The following is a 23,236-nucleotide window of genomic DNA, read 5'->3' on the forward strand; positions in this document are numbered from 1 at the left end:
CCGTCAAGTCCGTAAAATATTTCTGGTGCCGAAGAAGGTATAGAATCTGCAGCGACAGATGTTTGGGGAATAACACCTTCCGAATCAGCTGTAGATGGAGCTGGTTCAGTAATACAAGTGTTTACCTTCACACTAGGATCAGTTCTACTATCCTTTAGTGGCTGCTGAACTTCTTCTATAAAGGCAGGGATACCAGAAATGTTTGGAGTAACCGGAGTCTCCGAAGGTGTTGGAACACTTGTTCTAACTTTACCAGGGGATTTGGAACCGGTTAAACGAGTTCGCTTTGTTCGTAACAGTTTCAATTCTAGAGACAAAGATGGTTGACTTGTAAGCCTCTGCGAACGACGAGGTTTCAATTGACTTTCTTCCACGATTGTGGATTACTTGATCAACTAAAAATAAAGGGGAAATATGTTTCCGAATTAAATGAATTTTAGATGCTTTGACACAACTTGTTTTTTCAATTTTTAAGAGTCGAGAAAAAACAAAAGATGACTCTAGTCGCTTTCGATTTTTAATGAGCCTGAAGTGACAAGTTCTCAGATGGACCTTTTCCTTTAAGGAGTCTAAAAAGGAACGAAAGAGACTGCTCTGGAAATCTAGACAGAGGGATTACCAAACCAATCGCAAAACTGCAGAATACTTTTTACTGTACGGCAGTCAATCTTCCCGAATGCTGTGTTCAGTGCATTGCGATCGATAGGGTGGCAGACACGGCTTCCTATGGATAAAGGATAAAGCCTATTGTGGTCTCCCAATATATACTCGATGGTACGTGGGAGCACAAGTCTGTACTGGCACTTATCATCTCAAAGTGGAGGAATCACCCAACCATCAATGAAAACAACAGTTACCAGGCTTTACGACGCCGGAATACGTCTCTAGCCTAGACTTATAAATTAGGTTCCAAAGCGTTTTTAGATTCATTAAATTTATTTTACAGTGGATATTGCTTAAGAAATTTGCCTTTCTGGTTCACCGTGTGATGTAGATGTACAATTCCTAAAATGTAATCTAAGATGATAAACAATCGTTTAATCTTCTTTTTGCAATGAAAATCCTAGCTACTAAGGAAAGAGAGATGATATTCTTTCAACATAGAGCAGAGAGCACACATTATATGCACTGTCCTAAATCAAACCAACAAACAGTCTAAATGCAAATGCACATGCATGTATTTGTTTTCAGCCTTCTTAATGTGTGAATGATAAAAAGAAAGTTAAGCGCAAATCTAAATTATTTTTCAAAGCGACATTACTAGCAAGTTTCTTTTCAAGACAAAATGAAGGAAATGACGACACTTTGCGATTTGGAATTGAAAACTTTCTTTCGACACTTGAAAAACTGCTAATTCAAATCAAATACAAGAGTAACAGTGTAATCGACTATCAAGAACAATTGGATTCTCTTCTATGACTGAAAACGACACTTGTGACACTTTCAAATCAAGAAATGACAGTTCAATTACGCTACTTCTTTGTAAAAGAGAACTGAAAATGGCTCAAAATACATAAAAGCATTTATAGTCCTTTGCACAATGGAGACAGAATAATGGCAAGGAAGGGGGTTTCAATAGAGGTGTATTGACTACAGGAAGCAAAACTCCTGAATAGAGCTGAAAAGAGTGAACACAGAAACCAAAATCTAGGAGCAGGAGAGCCCTTGTCTGATCAACGCACCTGTAACACAGGGAAAAAGAGATGCAGCGCACCTACTACACTCGGGAGGTGTGATGCATCCAGAATCCAAAGAATAGACAATGCGATGGTTCAGGGATGAGACTTTCACTAGGTTTTGGGTCACAGTTTGCAGCTCAGTTCAGGGATTTAGGCCGAGCAAGTGGTAATCAGTAAATCAATCACAGGGGTAGATCTAAGGAGGTTACTAGAGCCACCACAAGGGCAATTAGAGAGCTTGTAAATTGATTGTTCAGTTCATAAACAAAACCCAGAGATAGACTAAAGCAGCATTGATCTACTTTGCACTTGCATAGAAAATGCAGTTCGAAGGCTAGCTGGCTTAAATTCAGGCTCCATCTGTAAGTCTATGAAGTAAACAAATGTAGACAAACAAACAATCTATTTGCTCCCCAACGGAGTTGCCATTTTTTATCGGGAAATATAGTGTCTATGCAGAGCTGCTAGTCCCACTAAGGCTGGTAGCTACCTTAGAAACAAACAAACTAAAACCACTTTCGTTTTCCTTTATGAGAAATATATAAGAGGGGAATAAAGGAGACCAACCTCTATCTTGCACTTGGTTCCTTGCTTGATTCCTTTCCCTTCTGATAGATCTTGCCACTCGCTTCCTCGTCTACCCAGCTTCAAAGAGCACCTGTAGAATCAAAGCAGCATAACACTATCCAAGAACATAGATCTATTATCATAAGCAATATAGGACCAGATATATATTGACCACACAAATGCATATATCATCAATCATACAAGAATGTGGAGGAAAACTTGAATAGCTTTATTAATAACCAAGAATAGCAAAGAGGATTACAACCAATTGTTATGACCCAGCATCATCCTCTTAGCAAGAAAGCCCTTCTTCACCTCATGAAAAGCTTAGATCACCCAACACTATGATGTTGCACCAAGAAACCAACAACACTTCCTTACAAGATACAAAATTCCAGCCTCTGGATCTCTGGGAAGAGGGATCCATATATAGATGTTTGCAAGGGGGGTGAGTCAGCTTTTGAGATTTGATTAGTGTCCTCTCTCTGATAGTTCTTTATTCCACTTGGAGATTGATGATCTCTTACTCATCCCTGGGCGAATGCAGAGAGCCAAGTGTCACAGGAGAAGTTTCTAGAAGATTCCATTATCCTCCACCTTGCAGATCGACCTTGCCATTTGTCCACTCTCGCCCATCGCACCCCATAGAAGGGCTTTTCAAGATGCATCACACCTCCCGTGTGTATTTAGGTGGGATACAACACACTTTGACCATGGAGCAGGTGAGATGGTCCAGTTTTGACCAGTTCTAAGCAGTTTTTCATGGAGAACTTCTGAGAAGATGTAATCATTTGACCTTGTTCTTTTAGAGGTTGGAACAACACTTTTAGGGACTTAAGAGCCCTTGGTTTATGGACATTTATGATTGGGGTTGCAGTGCCCAAAAATGTCTATAACATCTAGGAATCCTCGACTGGTTTATGGTAGGATATATGGTAAATCCTAGAGGTGGTTGCCCTTGATTAGGCCTAGGAATCCTTGCCGGTGAATGGTAGGATATAAAGTAAATCATAAAGGGTGGTGTCTCGGTTTAGGGCTTAGTGATCCATAAATTAGATTGTGGATTACGGTAAAGATTGAGAGACTAGGAGACAAGGAAATTCCTCACAATGTAGGTGGATAAATCCAGTGGAATCCATGCTTGTTTTGGCCTAGTGATCTGGTGGAGATCATGGTAGAGCCTATTATTACATTTTATTATGTTGGCTTAGTGATTCGGTGTGGATTGTGGTAAAGCCTGATTTCTATTGATGAGGGTGAGGTGGTTTAGCCTCATGATGCCTTGGTTGGTTCTTTTGGTTTGAGTCCCACATTCATGCTTGGAATATGGCACGATGGTGAATGGCTAAAGATAGAATTGGCTAAGCCATTCTATGGTCGGGTGGAATGTGGTAGTTCCATCCCGGGTTGGATTTTGCATTCATTAATAAGAGGTTCTTTCCTTGATATCTTATGTATACATGTATTGGTTTATATCTAGATTATATGGATGATGTATCCTTGATATTTATGTTTTTATTATGCTAGTTATAAGCATGTTTTATGACCGTGATGGTGTATGGATCTCTTCATGTCTTGATTTGTAAATGAATGAATAATGTATCTATGACCTAATAGATGATAATGTAGCTAATGATACGAGGGAACAATGCTTCTTAGTGATTCTCATATAAGCATGAGACCCCTATGCTCAGATCTGTTGTTTACTTTGGTAGATTGCATATTTGTGATATGTTTGACGAAATGGTTAGTAGGGCTCCAATCAAGCCCTTGTTCAAGTAAATTCAATTGTACCATCATTCCATTGTTACCTTTCTATTCTAAAGGTGTCATTTAGTTTCAGGCAGTTACTTGGGTTCTGGGCCTAAAAAAGTGGCTCAAATCCTGGGGACGCAAGCACAACACCGGGTAGAAATGTCCCTAGACATTGGCATCACATGCTATGGGAGCATCCAGAGCCCTCTGACACATGCATGCCCTTATCAAGGGAGATCCCGAGAGTTTAATGGTCTAAAAATTTAGTTGGACCCAGGGGTTGGCTACCTAAGTGTTTGGGATGGACCTTGGGAGTTCTTTTGGCTTTGTGGAAGGTATTTGTAGCGTGTTTTCATCGATTCCATTTCTTTAAGGTTTCCTAGGAGGTTGAATCCCATCATAGTAGCCTCCCGTCACATGTGTGCCCTGGTTGGCCAGTTACTTGGGTAGATGTGGGGGGAGGGTGTTACACCCAATCCCTAAAATCCTTATTGAAATTTTCATCCTGGATGGTTCTTGAAGAATTGTATTTTCAAAGGAATGGGACCAAGTGGACCCAGTCTAGGGTAGGGGAGAAGATTATGGCAACCAATGATTGTACATAAAACTGACAAGGTATGGAAATGTATCAAAGAAATAATATCCACTTAAAGGTTTGAATTGATCCAATAAGGTACTAGCCTTTGGGGATGTCAGGGCAAAGGTTGATCCCGAAGCTAGGGCTTGGCATTTCTCACAACTCCATTGTCAGAATGGCCTCAAATTTGGAGGAGGTATTGGGGAAACACCAACATAGGAGACCCTAAGAGATAAAACTTTTTGGATGGGTCGTTTGCCGGGAAAATGATTACCTAGGTGAGTCAACTTGGCTAGACCTAGAAAAAGATGAAAATATATGATTTTAGGTGACCACCTCTTGGTAGATCAGTTCATTAGTCTGGGGAGAAAAGATTCTATGATGAATATGAGGGAGGACCTTTTATTCCCATTCAAGGGGGCCTCAAGACCACTTCGCTAGCCTTGTAGTTCAAAAAGAAGCAGTCTTGCAACTTTTATACTTTTATGTTCAAAGGAGATGGCTTATCAAGGTCAGTTCATTGATAGAATTACCCCTAAAATATTTTGTTCACATTACATGGACCATATATTGAAAGATGTTATAATAGAGATAAAATTCTACAATTTAAAGCGGTAAATGCATGCAACAATTAACCCTAAAAATAGGGAAAATCATAGTCCAATGTATATGACAAAGTAAAAAAAGTATAGCATTAAAAGTATTTAATTACATGTAACATAATATATCCAACCATCTACAATTGACAAAAAGGAAGCTCCAAGAAGATAGACCAATATCCACATATCAAAATTCACCCATAAAGCCCTAATTCATCCTCTAAAAAAAGTGTGAAATTATCAAGAGAGATAAAAGATCTAATCCAAAGTGATGATGATCAAATGAACTCATCTCACTTGTATTTATACACTAATGAGAAGTTTGAATTAGCCTCCTTGGCCTACATAAGCCCCCAAAATAAAATAATTTTATAATAATCCAACTTTTGGTGACAAGCCTATTAGTGTTAGTCTTTGCAGCCTTCCTCCAGTGATCAAACATGCTCTTACAAAGTGATTTTAAGGTGTCAAGGTCAAATTTTGTCATTTCAATGAGTCTTCAAGTAAAATTTGGTCACTAGGTATTAGGTATAGGGTTTGATTTTACTCCTTTCAAAGTTGTCCAAATGTCGGTCCATGTCACCATTTAGCTGAGTGTACCATCATTCAAAGGGTTGTCATCATCATGTCAGGTACCAATGGGTCATTTTACACCTTGTTCATGATTCAGTTGTGCCTAGGTAAGGTTTATTTCCCTCTCCTAGGGTTTTGAGGGTAATTTCTCTTGGATGATCAAATCATCAACAAAACTTGTATCCTGATGTTCATACACCTTCCCCCATCCTTAATGTACCATATTAAACACTTCCCATTACTGATATCCCTCAAATTCCTCATTTTCGCACAAACCCTAGTTTCTTGCTACAACTTGACAATTTTCTAGGCTAGGCCTGTGTTTTTCCCTTTTGGACTCCTTCCCCACACTCAATATTTGAACTTCCACTTTCCCCTACTTCCTAACATCCCTCCCTATTTTCCAAAATTTTCTCAAGAATTTAGAAGCCCCTTATCCCCTTCATTTCACTTCATTTCGACAAATCCCTTGTTCCACACATCGGGATAGGTTTTACTCCAATGATGTTTCTAATCAATAAAAGATGAATTTGGGAAAACTGAGAGAAGTTTTTGTCAAAAATATGCCAAGGAAAAAAAAACCTCCTTCACTTTTTACACAAGTGTCATGGTTTTAGAGAAATGTCAAAAATACAGTTGCTTCAAGAGAATTGCTGCACCTATAGAGTGACCTTGGGAAAATCAAGATTTCTCCTAGATTGGTTGGCCAAATTACTTTCTTGATGAGTGAAATGATAACTAGACACAAAGTTCTTTCCAATGCGCCATCATGAGCTACATTTGGAATTGAGGAAAACCTTCAAAAGTTGACTGCAATAACACTTTGCCTTTAGGCAGCCTCACTTTTCACATTTTGACCAGTCTTGGGAGATTTGAATTTTGACAGGGAAAATTAATTCTAAATTGAAACATTCAAGTTGTGTTGGAAAGTAGACTTAATAATATTTCCAACGAGCTATCGTGCACCCAATTTGGACACCGGGAAGGCCCTCAAAACTGGTCTGCAAAAAGGCGCGACACACCTGTCAACTAAGCTCAAAAACTCATTTCATTACCTTTCCAAGCCTCCAAATTTGCAAACAACCTCTCTACAAGTAAGTAAACATTCCTAAGTGACATTGCAAGAGATTTGATCATCTTAGATGGTGTTTTGATAGGTGCAAAATCAAACCCTAGTTTGCTGCTCAGTTGCACTACAAAAACTGTCTAGGGTTTTCAAAAGTTGTCATTCTTGCTGTTATTCCCTTGCATCATTTTTACATTCCCCTCCACTACATTTCCCAAGTCTCATTTCCCTTACCCCTCTCCCATTCACACTCATCCTACTCCTTTATCCCCAAAACCCTAAAAACCCTAGCCCTATACCCTACTCCCAAACCCTAACTCCCACATCCTACTCTTTCACTACTCCTACTTCCCTATCAAACCCTTATCCTACATTCTAAAACCCTATTCACTCCCCTCATTCCCCTCATTCCCTAAAACCTCAAAACATCCACTCCCTCAAGCACTCATCATCCCCATACACCTCACTCATCTTATCTTTTAAAATCTTTTCATACTCTTCTTGTCCCCACCTCATCCCTTCATTCCTCATCAGCTACTACATCATTAAAACCTATGGAGAGGGACCTCAGATATTTTCATCAGTGCCTCAGGAGGAAAGAGGATCTTTAGGACAGTAGGAGGTCAAAGAGACTGAGACCTTGAACAAGAAAACAAGCAACTTACCGACAAACAAGACCTCATAGAGCTACAAACCATAAGAGAAAACGGGCAAGCAATAAAGAGGAGGAAAGTCAAGTTGACACCATTTGAGTAAGAGGTTGATGCTGACCAGGAATCATGGCTTGAAAGAGAAATATGCATTTGGAGAAGCTGCTGGAAAAGGCCAACAGAGAGAAAAAGATACTGAGGCACATGGCCTACCACTACTTGTCAAGAAATATGGTGTGCAAAGCAAGAATCAGGATTTTGAAGGCCAAGTTGAAGAAAGCATCGAGGAAGCGAAAAGAGCAAGATAGACTCCAAATCTTGGCTGAGGATTCCTTGGCCCAACAAAGCACTTAATGAAGGACACTTAGCCCAAATTTCAAGAAATTTGGGACACTTTTTTCAATTTTGAAATTTTTGGCCTAAAAAACAGATTTTTCTGCATGATGCGCCGCGCCACTTGGTGCGCGCTTCTGCTAGAGACCTTATTTTGAGGAAAACTTAGTATTTTTGTATTGTTCATAGAAAAATATGAATGCCCACAAATGGCCAAGAAATTTTGACAGGTTTTGAGCTTCCAAAAAGGTCAAAAACACCTCAAAAATGACCTTTTTGTGCCTTTTTGGACACATAGGAAGCAGTGTTGGGAGAACACAGTTTGGGAGGGGTAATTGGAGGCCAAATTTAGAAATTCCACTTGTTCTAGAAAGTAGACAGGCATACCTTTCCAACAAGCCCACTTGGATCAAATTTGGTGCATGGGAAGGCCTCCAAAATCAGCTGCAAAAAGGCACTATGCATAGGGAAATTAGTGCAGCGCATAGGATGAAATTTGCTCATTTTGGCCAAAAAACTCTGTTTTTCGCCTAGTTTCTTCACAATTTGACTTTTCTCTTTCTAATAGTCAAAATCATGATGTAATTTGATGTGACTTGATGGATTTTGATGTAATTATGCTAAATTTTCACTCATAGAGGTAGATTCATCCATGAAAAGGTAGTTTGCAACTGAATGAATCAGTTCCCTAGTTTTTAGAGGCAAGCTGTTCCACTCCCCGCTTTTTAGTTCTCAGTTTAGAATTTGCTGGAATAGCTCCTAAACTTATGAGTTCGACCCCTAAAGGCTAGGATGAGTTGTTTATTGCCTATATCTACTAGTTTTTCAGTCATTAGCAAAGGTTGGACTTGGGCAGAAGGTTGGATTTTTGGGAAAGCTTGGAGCTTTATTATATACTCATTTTCAGCAGTTTGGCAAAGGAATAGACCAGGGTTTGCAACACTTTATGGGATTCTTGTGGCAACTTGATTTGGTATTGTGTTTCCTTATGTAATTTCAAGTTTACATGTGTTGTATGTATGCCATTATCTCTTTCTGTTCATCTTAACTAAATGAAACAAGGATAAAAGTAGAATCCATTGATTTGTAGTGCTCTACCTAGGGTTTCGCTTAGTTATTTATGTTTTCAGCTTATGAAGAGGATCCTTGAGACTTTCATGCCCTCTTCAACTCCTCACCAGTCTAAAAACTCTCCATCTCACTCAATTTGAAGTACTAAACCATTTGCCTACCTCGCCCCATAGAGATCTTTGCAAAACTGAGCCTCATTCCTTGGACCCAAATTTGCCTTTCACATTTGAGCCAACAAAACATCATCAAATTCAATCAAACTCTTCTGAACACATAACTAGCCTAAAATCAGTCTTCACATCAGTCATCTCAAGCCTCATTGATCATATTTTGCTGATATTGACAAGGAGAGAGCCCTCTCCCGACCTGGTAGGGCTAGCTACCAGGTTAAGCGTGGTTTGATGTTACCCTAGATCCTACCTTTCTCAACTTGAGGTAGATTTAGGCCCTAACAAAGCCCACCAAACTAACTTATAAATGAAAAAATAAACCTCTTAAGAGGTAAAATACTAATATATTCATTTTGTAGGGCCCTCTAAGAGGCCTAATGAGGTCCAAGGGTGCCATAATGAAGAGTAGGACCCTCAAAAACAATGGACAAGGGGTTGGCCTATTCTAATAACTTGTGGTGCTCGAAATGGCATGTGGGGGCACATAAGTGTCCTCATGGGTCTCCAAAAAAATCAAATATTCTTGTAGATCACCTGCAAGGGATAGGATGATGGTGTAGGTGATGTCACATCATCATGCAAGTCCTGGATCATCTGCCAAGTGTATGGTGCAAATCTGGGGCCAACTGGACATGGTGGATCAGGTGCATCTTCCTCGTCCAATAAGTGAACCACGAGCAATCTTTGAATGGTTGTGGGGATCCATGGAGTGCTATATGCTTCTGTGGAGGCCCATGGATCTCAAAGCATACACTACGTGTGCCATTGTAGCCCTATGGAGGGTTAGGACCCCGTATACGAGGACCAAACCCAAGATGGAGACCATCTGCAATCTTGCATAAGATCTAATGCATCCCCTAGCCTTCCAACACAACAAGTCATTAGAGAAATGGAGTAAATGAGCTCACCAATCATGGAACACAAGTGGGGAATTCATAATGGCCTACCCTTCCATAATCGGGTTCGGGACGTGCCAATGTCTCCTAAACTTCAAATGGGGTTAACCATGTATCCTATTAGTTGGTTTCTACTTCTAAAGGGGATAATATATTCAAGGTACATCCTTCAAAAGGCGGTGGCATGTGACAAATAGGTGGATGAAGTAGGGGATGAGAAGGGGTATCCCTAGGCCACATGTTGGGGTACAAAGGTAGCTAATAAAAGGGAATCCCACACTTGGGTTTATAATGTATAGGAGGGAGAAATCGTGGTACATGAGGTGCCCTGACCTTGATTTTTCCACCCTTCTTTATATGCCTTTTGCCTTTTTATGATTTTCTTTGGTTAACTTTTTGGGGCTCAAGGGGTAAGAGCATGATGTATAAGATATAACAATGAATACCTATTTTTAAGGTAGGGCGGTTCATTGCCCACTAAGGGTTGAGACAATCGTGGGTTCCTTTATGATGAAGGAGGTTCATAGAACTAGTAGGTGCTAGGGTAATGATCATGATGATGGGGTAGAGCTCATGTATTAGCTTTTTCCCACGTGCTAAATGTGTTTGTCTCAACCATATTTTTCATTTTGTGGTACATTTTCTTGTTGAATGTTGCCAAATATGACTTTATCTTTCTTTTTAGCTGCATCATCCTCCGAGCATCATTCTAGGCCATGACCCAAGGTGTGGGCAAGGGGAAGGGGTGAGCTAACCTTATGTGGACCCTATGGAGTAACGTGGACATAGGTGGGAGAGATGATGAATGGAGTGATAATGAGTGGAGAGGGGGTAATATAAGCAGATAAGGGAGCAGGACCGCGCAACCAAAATCAAGTTTTCCCATGAAATACCATCCCTAAAGCCAAATGGTTAGTAAAAAGGATCCCACTAGACTAGAATGCAAGGTTAATATCCAAAAGGGGTATAGGGGACAAGGGCACAGACCTAACCCATTCCATTTACCAAATCTCCACATTAATCCATGTCTATATGTGTCCATGATAAGCAAACTACAATACTAAATTACTAAATGACAAGGCATACCTTTAGGTTTGGGAGGCCCACCTTCAAACATACGATCATGGCAGATGGGCGAGGGACCACATGGCTTGCTTAGGTGGCAGAGAAGTGGTACAATGGGCTAGCTGGTGCCTAAGGACCATCTTGGAGAAAAATTTATCATAGGGATATCACCCAAAAAATGGTGGGTAATAGGAAATAAATAAGATTGCAAAAGTTGTCAAGATATTCCTCCTTTTGTGGTATGCATAATTTGGTTGTCCTATAATAAAATGATGTTTCAAGATGTCAAGATGAGTCCAACTCAAGTTGCTCATAAAATAATATGTGCTAATGAGGGAAATTGGAAATCGATAAAGGATAAGCTTGGTCCTCAAGGAACCTGCAATTGATTATGACAAACCCTAAGGCTTCTCTAATGGGGTATTCTTATGGAAAATATCTTAAATTAATGAAGGTTTTCTTATGATGACAAGCTATTAGTAAGGGCAAACATTTTATAAGAAGCCTTAGGGTTTGTCATAATCAATTGCAGGTTCTTATGACAAACCCTAATGTTTTTAATGGGGTGTTCTTATGGCAAATGTTTAGTCCATTTGGGTAACCTTCTTCTTTTCAAATCTGTAAAAGCGTCTTGAAATTTATGAGAAATTCATCTAGGTATTGTATAATTATCTTTAAATATAGTTTAATTATGGGGCTAGAGGTCCCACGTCACAAAGAAAAAAAGCTTTATAAAATATTTTACTATAGAATTTGTCATCCACTACTTCATTCAAATTTCCAAAGAACCTAATACCAAGATCCAAGACAATTTAACCAATGAAATATTTCACTTTAGACTTGCCTTGGAAAAGGGAATGTGACAATGAGATGATTCACAAATTCCTCCTCATTATTATACAAAGTACAACTATTTGGTCGCTTACATACTCTCTTTTGTCCATTGTTGTAGGTTGATATTTTATTCACCATTGTCAACCAAGCCAAAATTTTAATTTTCAAAGGGCAATTCCATTTCCAAAACAAAATCAACTACAAAGCAACCTCACCATCTTCTAACCCAAATACTAAAGCTTCATAACCTAGTTTGGTTGTTAGAATCCCATTAGTAATATTCGATGTCCAAACTAGTTTATCATCCTCCTCTTGTAGTACAATTGCATTCTTCTATTGACATTCTATTATGTCTCCACCCACCCAATCCATATGGGATCCAAACGTCCACCAAAAACATAAATACTTAGTCCTTTAGAAAAGTTCTCAGCTCCAAGGAGGAGTAATTAACACCATCTCCCACTTATGGATATTCTCCTAACTTTACCCAATTGCCTCTACCTTTTTTTCTAGGCTATCTAATGTCCTAGAATAGGGAAAACCACGATCAAACCTTTCTACACATTTGACACTCCTTGAAGGGACTTAGCTCGACTTGAATCCATTACTCATTATTAAGTCATGGAAAATACTTATTCCACACAAGCTCCCCCATAAGCCTTCATTAAAAAACATTTTCCATAACCTCTTGGTAGCCAAAGCCTTCCTGAACCAATAAACATTTTTCAATCCTCATCTACCCACTTTTTCTATTTGCTTCTGACCTGACCAAAGGAAGTTAAAACATATTTTTGTAGCTTATTTAAAATAGCTTTGAGCACATGAGACAAAGAAAACTAATACATTGGGATGCTCTCAAGAACTATTTTAACTAACACAAATCTACGTCCCAGAGAGAGCCACCTATGACACCAATAGTCAATATGATCTTTAATCTCCTAAGCATCCCCATATAGTCAATGACATTGTATTCATTAGATTATAAGTAATAACCCAAATATTTAAAATGACAATTAAGGTGCTTAATTTGAAAGGAAATATTAGATACATGTATTTCTCAACTTCCCTTGGAAGGTCATTGCAGAGTATGTAATATTTGTCAATTTGAACCTCTATCCTTGTTACTGAGAAAAAAACATTTAATAAAATTTTGTACGTCATCCATTCCTACATTGTACACTCATCAAACAACAACACATCATCTATAAATAACATTTGAGTCATGACATCTAGATCCATCACCTTTACTTCTTTAATAGAGTCTTCCAATCTAGCTTGATGTAATAACCTACTTAGACTCTTAGCAACAAAGAGAAAAGAAATAGAGACAATGAGAAACTTAAATTAAACCTCAATATGATTTAAAAAACATGATTAGGTAACCACATATAAGTACTACAAAATTCATTGAGGATACATAGCTCATCATCCGATTCACCACTTCTAGACTAAGACTAATATGCAATTAAACCATCACGAGAACTCTATAGATTTCCTTGTTGTAGGCCTTTGCCAAATCTAATTTCAAGATATCTATCGACATCTTCATTAATTTGATAGAGTGCATACCCTCTTGGCTAACCCTATGACATCCAAGATCTAGTTATTGAACAAAAACCCAGACTATTCCTCTTATATACTATTTGACAATACCACTTTCAACATACATGGTACAATTTCAACAATCATTTTGTACAATAAATTACAAAGCAAGATAGGCCTAAAATAATTGAAAGAAATAGGGTTTAACTTTTTAGGAATTAAATCAAGAAAAATAGCATTAAATGCCCCTGAAATTTGTCTCGAGATCCTATATTCCTCCACCACCTTGACCATATCATTTCCTAGGATGTCAAAGAAATCTAAATAAAACTCCATAATCCACCAATCCAGGCCAATTTTTTTTTTCTTTTTTAAACCGTACCAAGACTTCTTTCAATGTTCTTTACATAGATGAGATCCTACCCTTTTACTTGCTTCATGATCAAAGAAACTTGTAGAAGAGCCTAACAACCCTCATATGCTCAATTATAGGATTCTTCTCTAGCTATGTAAATAAATTTTCAAAATAATCAACCTCAACCTCAAAGAAATCCTTAAAGGATCTGATCTTGGCTCCACATGGACCATCCAAATTTGAATTACTATTCACCACTTTACTATGGATCGTGAACTTGTGAAATAAATTGGAATTACCATCCCCCTCATTTGGCCATATCGTATGGCCTTTTAATCTCCAATTTAATTCATCATTTTCCTACTAGTTAGCCTTACGCCCTTCCAAATCCTACAACTCAATTTGTTTGGCCTTTGAAAATGTCAGCACTATCACATGCATGAAACCTTTAAATTTTATGTTCAATCTCATGGAAAATCCTTTCAACTCTTTCCCTTTTGTTCCCTATCCCATTATATTGAAAGCCTCTTAATCAATTTTAAATTAGCCATAAACTAGGTCATTTTGGATTTAGTTAAATTTGACTCAAAAGGTTTTCAATGGTCCAATATCATCCTCCAAAAACCTCCATCCTACAACCACACATATTTAAACTTGAATGGCTCCATAGGATTTATATCCTCTTATTCAATATATAAGGAAATATAATTATGATTGGTAGCCCCCCTGAACCAATTCACGACCTATAATGGTCATATGAGACCTCCAAACTTTTAGCCAACAAGAGACTATTAAGTCATTTAGATATTTCCATCAAGCCATTTCTACCGTTCTGCGATGTCAATTCCAAAGGCATTGGCTCCAAATATAATACATTTGAAGATTCAAACAAGTGTCCAAAACACTTCAAAACAAAGTTTATTATTTCGCATCCTCCCATACTTCCCTTATAGAAAAAATCAAGTTTAGATCCCCTTAAGGGCCAAATTCAGTTCCTTTAAAATCCCTTGATCATCTAAAAAATCCCAGAAAACTTTACAATTTGCGTAAGGTCCATAATAATTTATAACTTTGACCACATTCCCTAGTTCCTTAGCCTCTCCTTCAACCAAAATACCTATAAAATAGACATCCCAATTTAAAGTACCAAAAGAATCCTTTTCGAAAAACACCAACCCACTTTACAAACCATTTGAGTTCGAAGCATAAAAACTTCAATTAAGCAAAATCACAAAAAGAAAATCAATTTCTTAATCATAAACACTTTTATTTTTTGCAAGGATGAAATCTAAATTATACAAAACTAATCGTCTATGGAGGGCTATATGTTTTAGGACATTCAACACCCATATCACATTTAGAGATAAAAAAATCCTAATAAATCCTCACCCTAAGTTTTGATACTAGATTCTTAATTTATAGCTTTGATATTACATTCTTACTATTGTATATGACTACATAAAATTTCATATTAATAACATGAGTGAAACTACTGCAAATCGATTTCAAACACTAAAACTCAAGAAACCGCCTATAAACCTTTTCCTTTAAAACCCATCTATATAAATATATATTATACAACTAGAATTAATTAAACAAACATATCAATAACATGTAAAATTCATTTTTTTTTCTCTAATATAAATGAATTAATCATAAGTCATAACCATCTAAAACAATTAAAGAGGGGGAGAAGCATGTTGAAACACACGATGACTTACTTGCAATTTGGATATATACTAGCAATTGTCCCAAAAGGTACAAAGAGAGGCCGATATGATCATTAAATTGGAATTGTTGAATTTTTCTAGAAGAGTCAATTGGTCTGTGGAAAACCTTCTTTTCTTGGACTGGATCATTGTGCAATTACTTTTCTTTAGATGTTTTATTTATATCTATATTACAAGGAACACATTGAATGTCAAAGCAAATATAACAATACATGGGTGGGAATACTGCAAATCTATTTCAAACACCATAGACAAATTTGCAAATTGATTTCAAACACCAGAAACCAAAATTAGTAATAAAACTTGCTTTGCTATTGTTTATATCCTCCTCCAAAACACATTAAAAAATACAACACAGCACAGCACATTGATGAAATTGCAACATGGCACATTGATGGAGTGCTCCACCACCTAGACCCATCTTAGCTTTCAATGAGACTGCCTGATACAGCTTTACATTAGACTGCCTAAGAGAAAAAGAGAACTAATAAGCTACCAGAGTCAAAGATATCCCTGTTTAACTTGCTCTATAAAGAGAAAAACCATTTTTTTCTTTTCAGATTGCCCCATATATCTCAAGAATGAATTACAAAAAACAAACAAATTAAGGAAACATAAAATTACCAAACAGTTTGTTTATGAGCCATTAGTGTCCATAAGTGATTAAATTGTTAAATCACAGTGTCCCAAAGTTTATGTGGGATCAGTAAGCCCATGACGACCATTGACTGTGTTGATCGAACGAACCGGGTGGCCTCCTGGGAATCTCCTATAATATATAGGAGTCAAAATTACTTCAAGATGCACCAGATACTCTCCCTGGAAAAATCCGGGCAGGAAATTACAGAGGTGACACAGATCTAATACCCTGATCAAGCTTATGCCAAAGTCAACTAAAGTTAACTATAGGAAACTTTTAGAACTTTAATTTACCTGTCCCCTCTCATCTTGAAATCTTTCAGACTTTTAAACAGGAAAATTAAATGATTAAATCTGCTGATCCTTCCAAAATTGCAAGAAGATGCTTTAAAATTCTTATAAAATAATGCAAAGTCCAGATGCATTGAATTTAGCTTGCCTGCGTGCATTCGTAATCAGAAAGACATCACATACCGTAAATAATCTTTTTTCTTAGGCCAAATCAATGCCTCTGGAAGATCTGCATGTGTTTCACACAAACAGCCTTTCAAAATCAGATAAAATTCTGTAAATTGCCAACAGTATCTGACGGTCACTAAAATACTCGCAACACGCACCTCTGCTGAACTTTAAGGGCTAAAGATGTGGTCTGCAACAACAAAAACAAAAATACAACACTTCTTTGTGGCACATTCCACCACTGGCAGCCGGCATTAAAGTATTTCGTTCCTTCTTTTGCAGCTTTCCCCGTTGGAATGAGGAAAGCTAAAGAGTTGGCCGCAAGTAGTTTTAATTGGTGTATGGGGTATATAATTTAATACTAATCAGTGCTTGCCAAAAGCCAGGGAAGAAGAACAGTGCTTGCCAAAAGCCAGGGAAGAAGAACAGCAACAATAATTGGCAGACCAAAGAAACAATTAACTCTGAGGCCAAGAGTGACATAAAAGAATGGGAAAAAGCAGTAAAAATATCTTCAAGAATGACATAAAAGAATGGGAAAAAACAGTAAAAATATCTTGCCATGAAAAAAAGGCAACTCAACCGATATTTGGAAAAAGCAGTCACACTTCAAATCAACAGTTGAAAGTGTCTCACCTGATCGAACGGAACAGGGTAAGAAGAGATTTTCAATGCTTGGTTTTTCCATGCGTTCAGCAATTTGTATTGCTTGTGAAATATATACAGACCAAAAGGAAAGTTAATTTCCCGAACATGGTTCATGTGGATTATCAACAGCTCAAAGTTGTTTACAAATGACATAATCTAAATCAAAGCTGTGATAGTGAATGCCATAAAACACTTTTCTGTGCAAAACGAGGCTTTGGATTTCAAGTATATCTCGTTTCGTATTTCAGTCCGAAGGTTTGATTCAGCCTTCTCAGTCCACCAGTTATTTTGAGTCAGCCAATTTCTAAACCTTGACACAGGGTCATGCTTCAACCTCCAATGTTCAATTTCATCTATTCTTTGATATTTCGTTGAGTCATCTGATGTTGAATGGTGACCTACTCGGTATGTAAGTGCCTGCCAATATAATAATCAGAATGGACCATCTTCATCTTCATCATAAATGTACTATATAAAGATATACATTACAAGCATTGCTAGATCCCCTTACAAACAGCCAAGTATTAGTGATTTGTCAACATCCAAGAAAAAACATAAATACAAATCCAGATTCGTTTGGACAAATATGTTGTTCATGTACCGAAAGTGAAGATGAAACATTAAAACCATAAATTAAAATCCATAAAAGATCACAACTCTTCTGTTACTATTTGTCCCAACAAAGTATTAGGATTCAAGAAATGGTTGGAATTTAACAAAGTGAATACAATAAAACAGCATGTGAAGTGTAAGGAGTTAACTCAATGGGTTGTCATGAATATTGTTGGGCATTTTGCTGATTAAAAATCAACAGGGTCCCTAGTTTGAATCCCACTGGGTTACATGTATTAGTTTATACTAATAGTTTTATTAAGGATATTATTCACTAATGTGGGGAAGCATCCCTTTGGTTTCTTGTAAAGTTTTCTTAAAGAAATAATGGAATCTGAACTATGTGAAAAACACTGAAAGTATACCTCTATCAAGATTGGTTTAAACTCATCAATTGCCATTTGTCGTGCCTTGCTAACTGCAAAGTACATAGCAAGTGCATCATTCCCGTCGACATGAATGCTTCTTATCCCATAACCTTGCCCTCTAACAACTACACAATCACCTCGAATTTGCCAAAAGATAGGGAACAAATAGACAATCAAATTAGAGTGCCCTTCCAGAAGAGTCATTTTTAGTAACAAATAGGCATACAAACTTATTAAATATGCAAAGTACTTTTGAACCATTCTGACGATGGGGTACTGATTTCCCATCCATTGTTTCGGCAAATAAATACAACTGGAACTTCTAGAACTGCTACAAAGTTTAAGGCAGCATGACAATCTCCCTGAGGCAAAAAGGAGAAATGCATCAGTTAAAAGCAATAGAGATTTTGAACTGACATTAGGAGCACAGATTAAGATAACATCTTTCTTTGGAAGGATAACCGGGTCAGTAAAAAATGTGATGGTTGAGAGCGGAGACTGACCTCACTCGTGCCACCATCACCAAAAAAAGTTACTGTACAAGCTTGCTTCTTGTCCATTTTTAGGGAATACGCTGCACGTACTGAATGAGGAAGTTGTGTCCTGGAAAATACACATGATACATGGAATGCAGTAAGAACTCCCAATCAGCCCAAAAGATTGTTTACAAAATAAAACTAATACATAATGTACCTGATATCTAAATTTATAAAGATAACTACCATTCAAGTGAAGGAGACCCTTACGCTATAGGCGATGATATTGTGAAGTAATTCAATGCATTAAATCCATAATGGATAGGCATCTGGCGCCCCTTGCCATAATCAGCACAGTTCCCAAAGCACTGGTTTGCAAATTCTTGCATTGTGAAACCACGCCAAATAAGGACCCTGGTTCTCGATACTGCACACATTAATAACATAAGCCCTTTCGGTTAAGCTTACTGTAGTGCTTAAGTATTTTGGCAGTACATTCAACCATCTATAAAAGGCTTCTAGAATAATAATATAGACCTGAGGTGCTTATTAATGAAACAATTCATAACCCTGGTGGGATGCTTTTAAAAGTGATATTATCTATATGGAAAGGTTGCAAAACCATGGTGTATATGAATTTGGGAGACTAGCTCTTGCTTCAGAACAGCCATACAAGTTAAAATTCCATTCTCAGCCAAGGTCTTTAGCACTGAACAAGCCGATTAAGATAATTTTTCGAAAACACTTTCATTTTAAATTTCTAAACTAACACATCTTGATCAAACTATATACCTGGGCAAAGACCACATCATCAATAGTCAAAGCTGCTGCTGATGAAATATTGATGGCCTCTTCTCCATTACACGTAAGATAGAAAGAAATTCTGCCTTGCCTCTGTGCTTCATAAAATATGGTGTCCACAACTTGAAGAGTTACCATACTCTCATACATTTTCAATGCCAAGTCTTTGCTAATCTGTCAGACATCAAAATTATGGATATTGATGTCACAGATAAACTCGTGATTAAATATACATCAGAGAAGTCCACGTCACAGCAAGGGAACTCATCAAATATTAATAAGTACATAGATCACCCGACTGAAGCCATCAGTGGAGGCAAGGGCTAACCAGCCTGCCATAGGGCATTAAATGCCCAGGTACATGCATGCTCTATAACAAAATATAACGCGCACGCGGTGGCTACATAAATTAAAAATAAGGGCGGTGTGCTATTTTGTTATAGAGCATGCATGTACCCGGGCATTTAATGCCGTATGGCAGGCTGGTTAGCCCTTGCATCAGTGGAAATCTGACACCCAACCTCATTCAGAACCCTGTAGCAAGGTACACGTTTATTCGAAGACTCGGATATGAAGTTCATTTCATAAGTGAGCTCAACTTTCCCGCCTGGAACATCCAGAAACTGTCAATTCAAAAATAGAATTTAAAATCAGAATTGTAAGAGTAATCATTCATTTTCTAGCATTTAAATCTGCAGTTCACAATAACAATCTCTACTCTACATGGCTTTGATTCTTCCTAGTTTTCAAGCAGGTCTTAACTATGTTGAATTAATAACTAATTTTGAATAAATTGGTTGTATATTGAGCTTTCGAAATGCATTTTTGAAGTCTCAGTCAAACTGCAGCAGGGGCATCACATGGAAGAGCTTTTTTACCGAACTACTTCCAAACGAAAATATGCTCAGGCTCACATTGCAATAGATAACAGAAGCGCTGATTCTAAATAAGGTCATGTACAACCAAGCTTCAATTTGAATGAGATTCAACAGCCATCATGAAGATCTCAAATTATAAATGGTAGTCTATAAATGAAAATTAAATAATCTTGACACAGATTTAGGTTTCAGATGTCAAACATATGCAGGCCTATATTTTAAAGGTTACCCCTATACGCAATTTGGAATATCTCAATAGCTCTTGAAATGCCTGGAAAGGGAATCACTGTGAACTTAACCTCTCAAACCAGATAGAGGGTAAGTTTCACTAAATTGGTTATAACCAGTCCAATTTTGACGAGTATCACCACTAGTGGCCAGAATTTTTATCAACTGATGGTCATTGATAAGCAATGAAACTAATTCAGTCCAAACTCTCGACAAACCTCCAAATGGACACAACTCAATAACAAGGACTTGCCAGAAATTTGATCAATTGATTATCATTGATAAGCAATGAAACTAATTCAGTCCAAACTCTCTACAAGCCTCAAAATGGACACTACTCAATAACAAGGAGGACGATAAAGAATACAAATAAAATTTAAATGAATACTTTCACAACTAAATGGGGAAAATATAATTTGCTAGTGCTTATGATTCTTAAAAGCTCCTTAATAGAAAATTTGGCTGTGCACTTCTAGGGCTTTGCATTAAACTCTGTTATAGGGGCTGTGTCATTTATCCTAATGAAAAGACTTCATGGCTGTTGAAATCATGACCCTATTTGGAAATTGTCTCCTAAAACCCATGGAGAAGAACGAACCTGTACAAATTGTATACCTCAAGTCATCTCAAACAGAAAACACCTCCTCCTAGGCTCTCCGGCCAAGGAACCCATTGGAGATGACTACAGAAGATTTTTTTTTTATAAAATACTTTTGTTCAATGATGAGCAGCATATCTCAGATGTGAGATGTATCACGACTTAGAAGCATATCATTACCTACCAGCATTGATTTATTTTAAACACGGATCTAACATTAGATCTATTTTAAACACTGATCTAACATTAGATCTATTTTAAAAAGGCAACATTCTTGATAAAATTTCTGGTATCTTATAATTAAACTCAATTCCAATTTTCCCATTTTTATTCTCAGAAGAGGTCCTAGAGACCGCGTAGGTCTCGAAGGGCGCTAAACCATAAACATAAAAAAACAAAACCAAATTCATCCAAGAACCTTGCAAGAGCAATGATACAGCTACTCTATTGTTTTGTGCTGATACAGATCCCATTGACCAAATCTAAGACCACTAGATTTTGATACTATATAGCAACTGTATACTGATTCCTGACTTCACTTCCTAACATGCATAAGACATAACTTCCATTATTGTTTTTGTTCAGAAACAAACCCGTCTTTCAACATCATCCTCCAACTGTTCGTCAGAATACTCATCAAAACCCTTTTCAGTGGTTAGCCCACAATGGCTTAAAAGCCTCCAGCCATGTTCTAAGCCACATTCCTGCAAGGGATTTTGCTTGTAATGTCCAAACTCTCGACAGTGAAAACCAGATGAACCCCAAAAGCTAGAATCATTATTACCATATACAGAGCCATCAAGACTACAGGGCGCTCTCTGTAACAAACAACCTGGGCGAAGCAGATTCAGACACAACTTAGAAGCTTTGGATGGTAAGAAGATCGCCATGGCAAAATTCAATCTGCTTCCAACCCAAAATCGAAATGTGGATGTGGTCTATGTGGGGGAGGGCAGTGAAAATATCTTCAAGAGTGACAAAAGAATTGGAAAAAACGGTAATGCATATCTGCGAGAGTGACAAAAGAATTGGAAAAAATAGCAATGCAACTCAAAGGGCTAGGTTCAATGCACAGCAGAACTGGAAGTGAAAAAAAGGCAACTCAAATATTTGGAAAAAGCAGTCAACTTCAAATCAACGGTTGAAATTGTCAAACTTGATCAAACGGTTCAGGTTAAAAGTGTTGACAATTATTGATGCATAGAAAGGCCTATCGGCCTAAAAATACCAAATGAAGGGCGGGTGTGACTCTCTTTAAGATGTTTATAGTGAAAGGATGCCCCCAAAAAAACAAAACGGAAAAGAGAGTGACACCATTGGATTCTAAAAGTACACCGTCTAATGATGGCCGTTCTATTAGGTAAAGATACTCATTCTATTAGAAAAAAAAAAAGTCCTTATCGTTACATGGGGAAAGATATTGTTCTATATTTATCATGTTGATAAAAAAAATTATACATTATAAAATATAAATATATTTTTATTTATATATGTGTAAGTTCAGGCTCACACTTGTATTATTTTTCACTATGGAAATTATATATATAAAGAATAGTTGGAAATTATATATATAAAGAATAGCTTTGACCATAATAAAAGAAGATATTGAAAAATGACAATTAATAAACTTAAATAATTTAATGTAATTTTTGAATTTAGGTTTTTGTGATCTATATTATAATTGTTAAATTATTTTTTTAGTAAAATTATATGAAAATTATAATGTAAACATAAAATTTATATGTAATATTTTTTTTTGGAAAATATATATAAAGAATGGTTTTGGATATTGTTATAGTAAAATTTTGTATTTTAATAAATTACAACTAAGATTTTACAATGATTACCACCAAGTAATAAAGTTAGACAATTAGGTTTATAGTAGATTTAAGGGCAATTTCCATATTTGAGTTTATAGTGTCTTATAGTTATTTAATGGCTTAGGTCGATTAATATAAGCTCAATGAAAGTCCCCCACATACACAATTAAGAAATTACATTATGTTACAACAAACTAGCTTGCAAGATATGAAATTGCAACAATATACTAGTTTATAATTATAATAA

At 37.0% G+C, this 23,236-nt stretch overlaps 1 pseudogene; it reads right to left on the reverse strand.

Annotated features, from left to right (window-relative positions):
* Nucleotides 1-16,155: 16,155 nt before the first annotated feature.
* On the reverse strand, nt 16,156-22,059 carry LOC149158724 (2-oxoisovalerate dehydrogenase subunit alpha 1, mitochondrial-like; annotated as a pseudogene).
* Nucleotides 22,060-23,236: the final 1,177 nt, after the last annotated feature.

The sequence above is a fragment of the Pinus tabuliformis genome, chromosome 5_2, assembly GCF_031772625.1.
Source record: "Pinus tabuliformis cultivar Carrire ecotype Pingquan chromosome 5_2, CPIR1, whole genome shotgun sequence".
In the NCBI taxonomy this organism is placed as follows: domain Eukaryota; kingdom Viridiplantae; phylum Streptophyta; class Pinopsida; order Pinales; family Pinaceae; genus Pinus; species Pinus tabuliformis.